The following is a 15,776-nucleotide window of genomic DNA, read 5'->3' as shown; positions in this document are numbered from 1 at the left end:
GCAATTAAGGAATACCTGCCCATTCATTTCTATGGGCCAGGAGACCCATAGGAATGAATGGGAAGTAATTCTCAAATAGCGAATCGCAATTTGCTAATCGCAATTTGAGAATAATTTCAAAGGTGCAAGGGTGTCATGATGACACCCTGATGCACCCCTGAAATGAGCATGTCTGTGCATATGGCGCACATACATGCCCTAAGGGCATGTTTGAGCGCCACGTGGCACTTTGTAAAATTAAAAAAAGTGCTTTTTGAAAGGAAATCGCAAATTACCACCAACTGGAAGTTGGTGGTAATTTGCGATTTCTTAAGGATAATTCGCACAACTTGGGTGCTTTTTACATATCATTTAAGAAACCGCAATTTGCGATTTCTTAAATGCTTACGCAAAATTAAGAAATCGCTAAATTAGCAATTCCTTAATTTTGCGATGGGATTTGGCTCATACATCCCGATTACCGATTTTTTAATCGCAAATGCTGTTATTTTGCGAATCGCAGCGTTTGCGATAAAAAATCGTTTGATACATATGCCCCCTAGTGTTTATTAGCGGCTCGTTGTTGCGGCTATTAGTTGGTTAACTTACCACTCTTAAGTTGTCGAGTCAGGTCCGTGGTACCTGTAACTAAAAGATAAAACATTGCTACATAGCGTATAACACTGTTACAGCAATTATTTAAGTATCAAACCATAATGGTGATGCTAAACAAAGTGCAATAGTCAAGCGCTATTAATAGTGTGGAGCGGTCTCAGAGAGGGGAATAAAAACTGGTAATCGAATGCTGTATACTTCATAACATGTTGTGACTACTCATGATGTACGTATAATCACATTAATGCGTAGGTGGTGCTGAAGTACTAATAAAAATTCACATCAGAATGACGGTATCTATTTAATTTGTACTATGAGAATTGTCAAATGTCGAGAAGTGTCTGGCGAGTTTAGTTATAACCTGAATGGTGGGGTGAAACTACAAACGGTCATTTAGGTATACATTTATTTATCAAGCACTTGTTAATAATTCAGACCGTGTTCATATCAGTAACTCAATCGTAATCGTAATGAGAGAACAGTTGTGTAGTATACTACCGTCGGATGATGTGTACAACAGCTCTGAAACTGCCTCCAGCAATAAAGTGGCTCAGAGGCAATGGGCACACTGATCACTCTTCAGAAATCTGCTTGAAGTGGAGACTGACATTTTTTCAACAGGTTTCTTCTGGTCAGGTAACACAATTGATAAACAAAGAGAACATGCAAAATGCAACAATTATTATTATTATTATTTTGAGATTTATAGAGCGCCTGGTGACCCGAGGGCATCCCCGCGCTATAAGAATGTAAAATCCAGGACAGGCGGAAACCAGGAACTATTTGGGGAAGAGGAGGGTTTTGAGTTTTTTGCGGAAAAGTGCGTGGCTAGGTTCCAGGCGCAGCAGGCGAGGGAGAGCGTTCCAGTTAGAGGCGGCCTTAACCGAGAAGCGGCGGCCACCGGTGCGCGACTTCTTGAATCTTGGGACTGTGGCCAGATGTTCGTTGTCCGAGCGAAGGTTTCTGTGGGCTTTATAAGGTGTGATCATATCTTTAAGGGCGGCAGGTCCAGCCCCATTGATGAGTTTGTGCGTGATGCACATGGCCTTAAACTCTACTCGCTGGCGGACCGGAAGCCAGTGCAGAGATTTAAGGGCCGGTGTGGTCGGGGCTCTGGGAGGAAGGTTGAGAATGAGTCTCGCCGCGGCGTTTTGTGTACGCTGGAGTTTGGCCAGGGTGGATTCAGGAGCGCCGAGGTATGCGGCGTTGCCGTAGTCCAGACGTGCTAGAATGAGCCCTTGAACTAGAAGTTTCCTGGACAGGGGGGGCAGGAGGGGGGAGGATCTTACGAATTGAACGGAGAAGGCCAAAGCAGGTCCCCGCGGTCTTGACTGCCTGGGTCTTCAAGGAGAGGTCCTGCTCCAACCAGAAGCCCAGTGTTTTAATTTCTGTCTTAGGCGTGGGGATGTCACCGAAGGAATCCGGCCAGACTGAAGGAGGGACGGAGGACCATTTGTTGCCCAGAAGCATGATTTCTGTTTTTGTCCCGTTCAACTTCAGCGAGGATTCGCACATCCAGGTGTGTATGTCTTGTAGGCAGTTAAGTAGGATTTTAGGGTTATTGTCCAGCTGGGAAAGAGAGACGACGAGTTGGGTGTCGTCGGCATAATTGACTATTTTTATCCCATAGGGGGTAACCACATCCTCTAACGGGGCCATGTACACATTAAACAAGGTGCATCACAAGGCTCAAGATCAACACATATTTTACAGGGTAACAGTGCCCGTAATATTGATACAGTACACTGTCCTTGTTTGCGCCAGGGCGCAACTTTAAACAGGTGCGCCGGGCGCAAACCGGGACAGTATGCCCTAGTGCAATGAATGCACTGACCCCAGAGCTGCCACTAACTCACACTGCCCTGGGAGCAGCGCATTCAGTGAAATACAGAGTGGCTGCTTCAAAGCCGCTCCATGTTTCACAGTGCAGGCGGCAACCCACCTGCACTTTGAAGACTGGAGAGAGATCCCCTTGCAGGCAGGTGCAGAGAGTGACTGCACCCACCTAAAAAATGATATCTGCGGGTCATTGGGTCATTGCATTGGGACCCCCTTTCACCTCCCAGATGGCTGACCCAAGGGGACACACTGACAGTGCGCAACCTTTTTGTGGTGATCAATGCTCCTCGTCAGTGCATGTTTGCCTCTGGTTGCGTCTATAACATGGAGCAGGCGCAGAGTCAAAGTGATTCTCTCCTTTGCTTGGGGCCACAACTGATGCAAATAAAGGAACACCCTCCAAAGATAGCCATGGTGCTTCTTGTGTGCCAGCGCTATCATTATTACAGAAGGAGCAGTACAAACATCTGCAGCCCTTCTATAATACCATTCCTGGGGCTGCAAAAACCAGGCCTGTTGCACCACCGGGGCACCATCTGTTATATGGCCCCAGGTGTTCCATTGGCATACACGATAAAACGAAGAGGGTCTATTCACAAAGATAATTCTACACGTGTAGATGTACAACAAGTACATTTGCTCTTACACTTTTGAGTAGTCACCATTTACAAGTGTAGTATTGCATGTGCCCATCCCTCTGAAATAGGGGACGGCATCTATAAAAACATCAAGTATGACGTTAGTGAATTTACGATTGTATTTGACCTTCCACACACTTGGCTTCCTCCATTGGGTCAGAGATTTACCAAAAGTAAAGTATAGGGTTATTTATAAATGTTTATTAAACTTTAAAAAAAAATGTAAAAACAAAACTGATGTATGAAATTAATTAAAATTAATATTGCATTATCTTTTACATTTAAAAAAGGTTCTTAAAATATGTTCACTTAAAATAAAAAAAGTGTTATTTTTAGATAATTTAAAAAAATTTAATTAAATGTTTTATATTTTTAGCTAAATTGAATAATTAAATTTAATTGAATTGAGCATTATTTCATATAGGGTGTTCTTTTAAGTCCCCACCTCCATTATTTTCTATGGAAGGGTATTACAGTACTAGTGGTTGGACATGTCTGGTGCTTGACTTTCTTCAGCTTTTCAGAGTTGGAGCACATTTAAGCTTGTTTTGGGTACTTTTCGGAAGTAGTAACTGGAGAAGGGCAGCTGATGAATACCAATGGGCTTAGTCTTTGGTGGGTGGGTGGATGTCTGTACCTAAAACATGTAATCAGTCTTTAATTAACCCTTAACACCTCCCCTTTAGTAGCAAGTATTCGCCATTTTCCAGCGACTTCCCCCTTCTTCTCAAAATGTTGATGTATGTGTGGAGATCTGCACAGTTGGGCAGAGATCTCTGCACAGAAACAACATGCGGCGTGGATGTGAAGAGCTCCACACATAGATTTGTGGGTGGGATTTTTGTAGTATGTTAGAAGTACAAATTGCAGTTTGTATGTATGCCCCAAGGTATTTAGCCTAAAACTGTTTTGAGAGCCTGCTCTCCTACTTCCATCAAAACACTGATAAGAAGAAACGCAAAATAGGATGTTAGAGGCCTTTATTGTATCTTATATACTGATAAACCACTCAGCTTAAACAAATATGGCAGACAATAAATAATTAAAGAGACCATACAGAAATGAACCCCACAAGATGATCTATAAATAGGCCTCTCACGTGAGGAATGGAGTTCAACTGAAAAGTCTTTTTCTAATATCTTCCTAGCTGGCTCACTGTGGGATGCAATAAACACCACATGTCTTATTCAAGCCTTTGGATTTACTGGCAGAAAACAAAAACTATGACTAATAAACATCACAATCAACATTTTCCATGAACAGGACGTGTGCAGGTAAGTCTTTGTTTTCATGCATATGAGAAAAACAACATAAAGGTTATCAATGAGGCTCATGAATCATTTCATATACACAGTGAGTGAGAGAGGTCAATCTTTCAGGACCTCACTATTGGGGGCTGAGATGAATTTCCCTATCGCCATTATATGATCTCATTACGATAAAAGACCTGATCCTGTCAATCACCACCACAGACATCAGTAGTCAGTGGGGTCTATGGCTCCATAGATGAATTAAACAGAATTTGCAGAGATAGTGTCACCCAAATGTCATTCAGCAGTGCCACCAGAACTATGTCTATCCAGGGTCTAGAGTAAAACCGTGAATGGCAGCATTTAAGGACCGAAGCAGGGAAACCACCTCCTTCTCTTAGATGGTTTAGGTAGATTTTAAATAACATAGATGATTCCAAAAATAGCAGGACCTATTGTAAGTTTCTTAAGCAGTGTGGTCAGTGCATGATCCTTGCATGTTTTGGGCATCACCCCAGGGGAATGTGAAACATTAATTGTCTCAACAACAGGCTCAGAGTGGAGCTTCATATGGTTTTTAGCCAGAATTGATGGAATTAGATGCCCAGAAGGTGGTGCTGCATGGCAGCCATGTGTGACATTTGTTTTCACCCAGGTTATGAACAACCCTACAAGAAGCTGTGTCAACTGAGTGCAGTACTATAAAGGGTATGATATTGGGTGTTGGTTTCCAAAGCATTACAGGCTTAAACACAAAAAGTAACAGGTTGATTTGCTGACTAGATGTATATTATGCACAAGGAATCACACAAAATTAATTTGTACCCCTGTAGCTCATGTACAAAACAAAAAGTTCTTAATATCTCAAACATTCCGAAATTTTGGACCTGAATCACAAAGGCAAACTTACACTTTCATGTAAGTTTCGATTGTTTTCTATTCACAAAGGGATTTATGAGTAGTATCTTTCCAAGTGTAGAGTCTCCGCACATAAAAAGACCTTTTTATGTGTGGAGACTCCGCACTCGTAAAGATTCTACTCGTAAATCCCTTTGTGAATAGCAAACATTTGTAAACTTACGCAAAAGTCCGATGGACCGCCAAACCCACAGAGTCCGCACCGGTAGTCGGACCGCTGTAATACAAGTTAGGCAGTCGGACCGCCATGGGACCGCTGCTGCTGCCAGGGATCCATGATCCCTGGCAGTCTTGAAGTAGTCTGAAACCTCCAATATGTTGGCAGAGTTTCCTCACCGCCACAGTTTTCATGGTGGTGAGCCCCCCCCATGAAAAGTATGATGGTGAGGTGTGGTGCCCTGCAGGAACGTCCAATGGTGTTCCCATTGCAGTCCCTTGCTGAGGCTCGCATATGAGCCTCAGCACTGCACTGCCGTGTGCCAGCCACCGTAGGACCACCCCAACCTGGATTCCAGTCAGAATCCGGCAAGCGGTCTCATTATGGCTTTGGCGTGTGGCAGCGGGGCGCTGATGTGACGGCCCGCTGCCACACTTCCAAAGTCATAATAAGGTCCTAACTTGTGTTCAGGCAAATAAAAAGATTTCAGCACTGAATTATATGAAGATTCTAAGGCCTCCTTTTCTTCCTCTACCTCAAGTAAAAGACGCTTATAAGTCACAGATCACATGGAGTAGAACAAAGGGATGTGGCTGGAGAGGATGTGGCGTTACAACCAGACCTGCTGACTTTGGAACTGGGGAACCAGATTTGGGGCATATTTACAAGAGCTTATCACCACCAGAACGTCACGTTTTGTGATATTCTGGTGGCGATAAGCCCTTTGCCTTATTTACAAGGTGGCGTTAAGCCACTTAACATGGCTTAACGCTGCCTTGTGATTAAGGCCCTGTAACATCCCTTTAAGTATTTCTTCTACTTTTATTGCTCTTTCCCTTCCCTCTATATTCTAGAATGTTTATGCTGGGATTCTACCTGACTCGATGATCGTGTGTGAGCCGCTTCTCTGCGGGTCCGTTTCAAGGAGTTATTTTTTAATACATTAAAAAAGGATTCCAGCAATACGACTCTGAGGTTGTTTGTCTACCGCCACATAATTTGGTACCAGGAGTGGGGTAGAATCAACAACTCTCGTCTTTCTACCGGAAACTTCACCGGATTCTTCGTTGCTGCTTCGTCATCCTCATCTTAAAAGAAGATAATAACTTGACTAGGTTCCCGTTTCCTTAAAGGACCCGTAAAGGACCCGCAGAGACAGGTTGGATTGTATTTTTAATAATACGCTTGTTTTTCTTCTGTTCGGACATTGTTGCGAGGCTTAACCGTTATAGTAGCTCGAGACTAAGCCTGTGAGCGAGCTTCCTCACGCACTACATTGTATCCAACGCGAGCTGCGTTCTGTGTTTACTCGCCTCCTAGCAACAAGCCGCTCACTGTTCTCCGGCAGATTCTCACGCGCCGTATGCTAATGCGCTACATTATATCCTACACGAGCTTCTGTCTTTGTTGCTCGCATCCTAGCAACAAGCCATCCACTGTTTCCTGGCTAAAGGAACGTTGTTTAATGGATCTTCTCCATTGTTAAGAGCTTTTATCCTCAAAACATCTCTAATATCTGCATTAGAGACAACAGAAGGCTCCAATTCAAATTTCAAAGCGGAAACATTCCTTTAAGTGTTATTTTCAGTGTTCCAGCCAGAATTCTTTCATTATCAAGGGCTCTCACCATAAGAAAACTACCTTATTGCCTTTTTGTTTGGAATTTCAATTATTGAACTATTCAATTTATTCTTCTCATGAAGGATTTTCTCCTGATACTGTAATAAGGAGTGTTTATTCTTTATTTTTCTGGTTTTTGTCTCGTTGTTGTCATGTCTGCTTCAGACACTGCTTTACATCCTCCTCCATTTTTGCAAAGACCGGGCAAACCGGAAATCCAATGGAAACAATGGCTTCACATTTTTGAAAATTATCTAGTTGCCATCGATGGGAAGGAATTTTCTCCGGAAAGAAAACAAGCTCTGCTTTACAATCATCTAGGGATTGCAGCACAGAAAGTTTTTGACAATCTACCTCCGTTTCCTAGACCCTCAGGCGATGGTACCTGGAATATTTATATTGAAGCTACAAGCAAGCTTAAAAAACAATATTCAGATGAACCCAACGTCCTTTTGGAGAGACACAGTTTTTTTAAAAGGAAACAAGCCAGTGAAGAATCAGTCGAAGAATATATAGCTGCACTGCGAGTTCTTGCCTCTACCTGTGAATTCGAAAATTATACTGACGTCTCCATTAGAGACCAATTTGTTTTTAACTGGTTTTAAAAAAAAATGCAAGAACGTCTTTTAACCTGTCGTAATCCTTCATTATCTGAAGTTATTGACATAGGTAAAAGTATTGAGCGTTCTATTATATCTTCACAAGCATTGTCAGGTCAAGAAGGTCATTCTCCCATTTCATATGTTTCTGACAATTCAGAATTTTCTACTGTAGCTGCTATAAAAGTTAACAAAGAGTCTAAGAAATGTTTTTGCTTTCGCTGTGGCAACAAAAATCACATTGCGAATTCTCCATCTTGTCCAGCTTTGAATAGAAAGTGTGGCAAATGCAAGAGAACTGGTCATTTTCAGGAGTTTTGTAAATCTCGTCGTTCATTTCCAGTTGTCAAAATTCATAATGTTGAAGTACAGAACTCACCTTCTACATCCTCTGTCTCTGACTGTAATAATATGTTTTCAAACCTTCTTTTATCTATTGATGAACCTCCCAATTCTATTGAGTTTGAACGTCCCCTTTGCCAAGCTTCTATTGATGACAAATCAATACAAGTTATGGCTGATTCTGGAGCACCTATCACTGTGTTAGCCGACACTACTTTCTATGACACCTGGGGTCATTCCATCAAACTTAAATCTCCCGACATTTCTCCAAAGGCTTTTGGTGAAAAAGATATTGACTTACTTGGTTATTTTGTTGGTTCTTTACAAATTCTTGGACCTTCTATTGACACGAAAATATATGTTGCTCTCAGAGGCAGAAACTTGGTCGGTTGGAGGGATTTAGCCAAATTAGGCATAATTCTTAAACCTGGACACAAAAATCCTATCGTTCTAGGAGATCTTCCTATACTGTCCATTGATGGTTGTGTAAAAAATGTATGTACCATTGATACTCTTAAAAAAGAATTTCCTTCTGTTTTTTCTGACAAAATTGGTAACATTAAAGGTTTTGAGCATGTTATTAGATTGAAGAATAACGCTATACCCGTCTCACACAAAGTAAGACCTGTTCCTATCAGTGTTCGTAATGATCTAAGAAAACAATTGGAGAAACTTTCTGCAGAGGGCGTTATTACTACAACTGACTCCTCTGAATGGGTTTCTCCCATTGTTCTTGCAAAAAAAAAAATGGCAATCTTCGCCTTTGTGTGGACCTCAGATCATTGAACCGTAACATCATTGTTGACTGTCATCCCCTTCCTCGCATTCAACAAATGCTTTCGAATATTGGCCATGCAAAATTTTTCTCTACAATAGACTTACATTCTGCATATCACCAAATACCTATACATTCTGAATCACAAGAACTTACCACTTTTGTTACCCCTTTTGGGGCGTATAAATATTTAAGGCTACCTTTTGGTTTAGCCTCGGCTGCCTCTGTCTTTCAGAAAGTTATGGATGTTCTTTTTAAATATGTCAAAAACGTGCAGGCCTTTCAGGATGATATTCTTGTTTTCACGGAGACTAGGGAATCACATTTAGATACCTTACACAAAGTATTTTCCATTTTGTCTGCTAGGGCTATTACTGTTCAACCTGAAAAGTACAAAATTTTAGCGGAGCAAATTGATTATTTAGGTCACAACATCACACCAGAAGGTATCAAACCTAAATTCAGTAATGTGGAGGCGATTATTAAAGCACCATCTCCACCTGACAAGGATGCTCTGAGATCTTTCCTAGGTCTTTGTGAATATTACGCTCGTTTTGTACCTGATTATGCTCAATGTATCCAACCTTTAAGATCTCTTCTTAAAAAAGGGTCTACCTTTGTCTGGTCTGAGGATGTCAATACAGCATTTGTCAATATAAAAAAATTGGTCATTAATGCCCCTGCCCTTAGTCCTTATATTCATGGTCTCCTTTGTACAGTCACCGTTGATGCAAGTCTTAATGGTCTTGGTGCGGTATTCGGTCAGCAAGGTTCTGGCAAAGACCATACTGTTGCCTTCGCATCTAGATCTCTGTCTGATGCTGAATCACGGTACAGTACAATAGAGAGAGAGGCATTAGCCTGTGTTTGGGCTGTTTCCAAATTTAAAACTTATCTTTGGGGTTGTCCATTTTCTCTTTATACTGACCACAAACCCCTGGTCTACCTTTTACAAGGTGATGGCCTCTGCTCGTCTTGTACGTATCCTTTCTAAATTGCAAGAATATAATTTTACTATAAAATACATACAGGGCGGAAAGAATTTCAGAGCAGATTGTCTTTCTCGTCTCCCTTTACCTTCAATTGATGATACTGTTGATGATTTTGACTGTGTAGTGGCATCTATTGATGCTTCTTCCATTTCAAATGGAACGATTTCAGAAAAGGATTGGATTGAGGCCTCTTCCACCGACCAGACTCTAAAAAAGATTGCTAATTTCATTATTAAAGGGTGGCCTCCTATTCACAATGTTTCCAAGGATTTAAAATCTTATGCTCAAGTTGCTCCAGAGTTATCTTTGGAAAATGACATTTGCACAAGAAATGGTTGTTTTATTCCTCCAATTTCTCTTAGAAACAAGATTATTTCTATGGCGCATGCAGGTCACCTTGGAGTAACTGCCACCTGTAAGAAACTCAGAGAAAACTATTGGTGGCCTTCACTTAATGCTCAGGTATCCTCTTATATAGATGTTTGTCCTCAATGTGTAATTTCGGACAAACATTGGAAGACTACTCAAAACCCTCTTCGTCCTGTACCTCTCCCAGAATATCCCTGGTCCAAAATTGCTTTAGATTTTGCTGGTCCTTTTAACCTTTTACCAAGTACTTCAAAATTTTTGTTGGTATTGATTGATTATTTTTCTAAATGGATCTATTTTTCTTTTGTGGAGTCAGCATCAACTCATTTTGTATTGAAATTTCTCAAATCTGTTTTTTCACTTGAAGGTCCACCCAAAGAACTTGTCACGGATAATGGTACACATTTTGTTTCTATTGCCATGAAAGATTTTTTAAAGTCAATGGATGTTAAGCATATTCAAGTGGCATTGTATAGTCCATCTGCAAATGGTCTTGTTGAAAGAGCTAATCGTTTCATTAAGGAGGGGATACAAACTGCCCTTTTGTCTGGTTTAGATGTTAATCTCTTTCTTAAAGAAAAGATCAATGCTTATCACATTTCCCCTCACTCAACTACTGGTTTTACTCCCTTTGAGTTATTGAGAGGCAGGAAATGTCGTACTTTGCTATTGCCTTCTTGGCTTGAGAGATATTCTTCGTCTTCTGACACATTAAATGTTTCAAGGAAAAATGATTCTTTAAGTCAAAATGTTACTTTAGCACAAAGCAAGCAGAAGTCTCATTTTGACATTCGGAAACATTTTCAGAATAAAGAATTTATTCCGGATTCATGGGTTTTGATTAAGAAACCTTTCAGTGTTAAAAAAGGAGAATCTTCTTTTACTCCTCCTTACAAAATTCGGAAGGCTGGTATTAGTTCTTGTCTACTTCAGGATGGGAGATGGTGGAATAAGAGCAGACTTGTTCCCATATCAGAAGAACAAGCCATGATTCATGTTCAAACAGATGTTACCTCTGATTATGATGATTATATTTTGTTTGAATCTCCAGTTGTTACTTCCAATGTATCCATTCCTCCTTCTCAAAATGAAACAAACACCACATCTATTTACCTGTCTCAGAATAGTACCGATAGTGTTTGTTCCCCATCAAATTCTCTCTGCTGTAACTCCACCTTAGCTTCCAGGAGAATTTGTAAACTACCTGCTCATTTTAAGGATTTTGTTATGTCATGATTTTATAGTTTAAGGAAAATACTTGTTATTGTGTTTCACATGTTTGATATTATTTTCACAATATGTTTCTTTGTTTACTGTTCTATATTTTGTATCTTTAACTTTGTTAAGAAAAGGAAGATGTGTAACATCCCTTTAAGTATTTCTTCTACTTTTATTGCTCTTTCCCTTCCCTCTATATTCTAGAATGTTTATGCTGGGATTCTACCTGACTCGATGATCGTGTGTGAGCCGCTTCTCTGCGGGTCCGTTTCAAGGAGTTATTTTTTAATACATTAAAAAAGGATTCCAGCAATACGACTCTGAGGTTGTTTGTCTACCGCCACAGGCCCCCTTTCACGCAGCACTTAGCATGAAAGGGGCGGGCAATGGGTGTTGTGGTGGGCATTCTGCCGCAGCACACATCGCTTTTTGACGCTGCACCCTATTTACAAGGGTGGCGTAAATAGGTGCAGCACCAAAAATAAGACAAGGGTAAACCTGGTTTTAACCCAGCGCAAAGAGGAGAAAGGACTAATTTCTCCTCGTTTTTGCTGTTTTCTATGTGTGCTGCATTATCTTGTGAATATACCTCAGATTTGAGTCTCAGCGTCAGCTCAACAGCCTGTGATTCTGGACAAATTACTTTATCTCCTGTGCCTGAAAATACAAACATGACCTTGTGTAATGTAACAGTTGCTCATGTAAAGTGCACCAATACCTTTGGGCAGAGTTCATGCTATATAAAACTGCTAAAAAAAAAGGGGGGATGTGGCTGGAGAATAGGCAATACATTTTGGAAATAAACATTCATGATTTGAAACACTGCCCCTAGTTATTTCTTTTCCGCAGCATATACTTTATCATTAATTTAGATAAGATTAAAAAAATATTGTCGCAAATCTGTCTTAATATTGGACTAAGATGCAGAGGCACAGGAGCCAAATTCCAAAGATCATAACTTTTAGAAGTCAAAGAATGTGTGCAAACAGACTCAGATTTTCCAACATTTGATAGACCAGTTCTTCTTTGTTGAATTATTCCAACCTATGATAGCATTTATAGTCTTTCCTTTCACTAACATTTTCCATGCTCATGAATAACTTGAATCATTGCACAAGGGGAACACCCAGTGGTGTTGGTGTGTGCCCTGATTAGCGAAAACACAACATTGATGAGCCATGATACAGAGCGCAGTATATCTGAAATAAAATAGTGACAGGAAAGTCCGGATACATGTTCTTACTCAGTACGGATATCGTCAAGATACGTAGATGTGGAGTTAGGAATAGTGAATTTGTGTATCTGCACTTTCCTTTTGAAATTTTGTCCCTGGACGGCCCAATAGTAATAACTTGTTACAACAAAGCACTAAGGGTCAGATTTACAAGCCCCGTACGCCACCTTTGCGCCGTCGTTGCGTCACTTTTGTGACGCAGCAGCGGCGCAAAGCCAGCTCCATGCTGCGGGGTATTTACAACGTGACGCATCTAGGGAAATGCGTCACGTTGTAAAGCCCTGCGCCAATTGTGGGCGTTCCGGCGCAGGGGGGGGGGGGGGGGCGTTCCGGTGCAGGAACACCTCCTTAAAGTGGCTGAGTGGAATCTACAAGATTTCACTCAGTCACTTTTACGGCCATGCTGCGTCAAAACCCTGCGCCTGCTTGAAGCAGGCATAAGGATTGATGCAGCATGTTAGGCATAGGGGCACCCCGAGCCTTGAGGGAGCTGCGTCACGCTTGCAACGCAACTCCAGCAATGCGTCACCTTTACGGCAGCAGATGCGTCACACATCTGTCTATTCTTGCCCCATGGTGCGCCGCATTGTAAATGCGGCGCATCCATTGTGGCGCAAGAGGTGTCTGCCGCGACGCAAAATAACTGGCACATCCCTGCCGATATGCAGGGATGAGCCAGTTATTGTAAATCTGCCCCAAATGGTTCGATTTTATCATTAATAAAACTGATTAGAGAGACAAGCTCAAAGCCACCACAGAGCTTATTAAATGTCATCAGAGTATCTATAGTACTACACGCTTTTGATCTTATTCTGTCCCAGTGAAGGTCCCATTTTAAAGATCTTAAAAAGGTCAGTTCCAAATATGGGTAATGAGCCACAATCTCCAGTTTATTTTTCTTCAGCCACCAGTTTGAGTGTTCTTTCTCTTGGCAAATGCAACAAGTTCTATACGAATGTTTATTTTCCCCACAATATTCTTCCAAAAAAGAGATTTAATACTGCAAACAGGATGGACTAATGTCCAGTAGGACGAAATCATTGGTAAACAGGAGGCTACCTTGATTGTAATCACCTAGTTTGGTGAAAAATAATAGGAAGTGGAAATGGCTAATTGCAAATCTGTACAAAAAGACAAAATAGAAATGCTGCGAATAGACAACCCACTTGAGTCAATTCCTCTGTTGTATTTTCGATGTCAACCTACAGTTCAGAGATACTTTAACCTGAATCCAGTTATCAGAAAGTAGATATTTAGTTGATCCCACTATATATATATATATATTCACTTAAAAAACCATAGGTTTCACACATGTTATAGTTAGGTGGACATTTCACTCGTAAAAAACCAATGAAATTCCCCCGTTATAGTTAGTTCAGATAACTATAACTCGCGCGCCCACAATCCACTGCTCATGACGTCACATATTACATCACTCATGACTTGGTCAGTAGCATCACTCATGACATCACTGATGACATCATCCTTGTGATAGAGTGGCAGTCGCGCGAGTTATAGTTATCTGAACTAACTATAACGGGGGAATTTCATTGTTTTTTTACGAGTGAAATGTCCACCTAACTATAACATGTGTGAAACCTATGGTTTGTTAAGTGAATTTGCAAGGTTTTTTAAATGCTAATTCCTAACTATAACGTGTGTGAAACCTATGGTTTTTTCAGTGAATTTGTAAGTTTTTTTAAATGCTAAGTTATGTATGTATTATTATATTTTTAATATATTTATTTTACAATAAACTACGTATTAAAAAGCTTATTTTTTTGTTTTTAGAGAATTTCACGGTGCGCGAACCGTGCGCGCACCGGGCGCGCTCCCCGCGATTTTTTGAAAAAAATTAAAATGTTTTTTTCTGCCTACGGGGTCCTTCAGGGACCCCCTGACAAAGGCTAGGGGGTCAGGAACTCTCTACCTGCCCCCTTTTTACGTTCGCCACCTTCCTTTTTTACTCTCGCACTCAAAACAAACAAAATGGCGGCCGACACTTCCTGATTTCGACCGATTCGAACGTTGGCTGACATTTAACCACCAATCAGAATTATGCTCGCGCACGTTAGGGTGCGTGCACGGTGCGCGCACGGTGCGCGCACTGTGCGCGGCTATAGATATGTATGTGCTTTTAACTGCAATTTTCTCAGGAACTACTAAACAGATTGACACCATATATGCAAAAGGCACATCCCTGACCTGAGGACTACCTCTTTGCCAAATTTCAAGTAATTCTGTTCAGCCGTTCGGGCTGTACCTTCGACTAAAGGTCCTATGGGAAAATGCATGGGGAAAACGCGTTTTGAGACCCCCCTTTTTTCTCGGCCCCCGCTTGACGAATCCCCCGAGACTTTCAGGGTAGGAGCTGAGCGGAGCGCCCCATTAGTTTTGAAAATTTAGCGAACATTCGTCAATCGGCGCCAAGGTTATTCAAAATAGAATTTTCAGATTTCCTATGGAAACACGGTCCTAACTATAACTATCTACTGGCGACCGCCAGTAGATAATATGTAGCCACTATATGGAAGTTCCCCCTGAAATTAACAATATGATAATATAAAGCACCGATTCATTGTACATATGTTCAGACGACCTTTCTTAACATTAAACTGTGATTGATAGTGGAACAACACAACTGAAATCCCATGATATATCGGGATAATACTAGATGAACCTGCTGTATAATTTAGGTGGATTCAATTCATTTTCTCACACACTTTTACAACTGCATCTGTAGTGTGGATCGGAGGCAGGGTGAATGAGTGGAATAAATATTTATTAAGTAAATATTACATATATAGGAACAAGCGAGTGCCAGGGAACACGACCTCTCCTCTCCAGCTCCAGTGCAGGGAATCACCCACACTCTAGAACTGGAGACAACAGAACCCATACATATGACATGCTACAATTCTATATCGCTCTCGCAAGCACGAGCAAATAGGGAAAAGGCAACCAAGACTAAATAGGTATACACTACAGCATCAATCAGTGATATTAACCTATAAGAGGCGGGAACTGATTTAGAAACTGTTTGAACAGCAGTTTTACTGTAGCTCCCATCCATGATTCCAGAATATCGCCATTCTTTACAACCCATCTATAAAATGGACAAAATTGGTAAACCCACTATCCTGCATTCCATCTAAGAATACCCCGGGATATTATATGGGCCCCCAGCCCTAGTAAAAACGTTACTGTTTATGTTAGTTTGATTAAGTATGA

Source organism: Triturus cristatus, chromosome 6 (genome assembly GCF_964204655.1).
Source record: "Triturus cristatus chromosome 6, aTriCri1.1, whole genome shotgun sequence".
Classification (NCBI taxonomy): Eukaryota; Metazoa; Chordata; class Amphibia; order Caudata; family Salamandridae; genus Triturus; species Triturus cristatus.
This window is presented reverse-complemented; position numbering follows the sequence as displayed.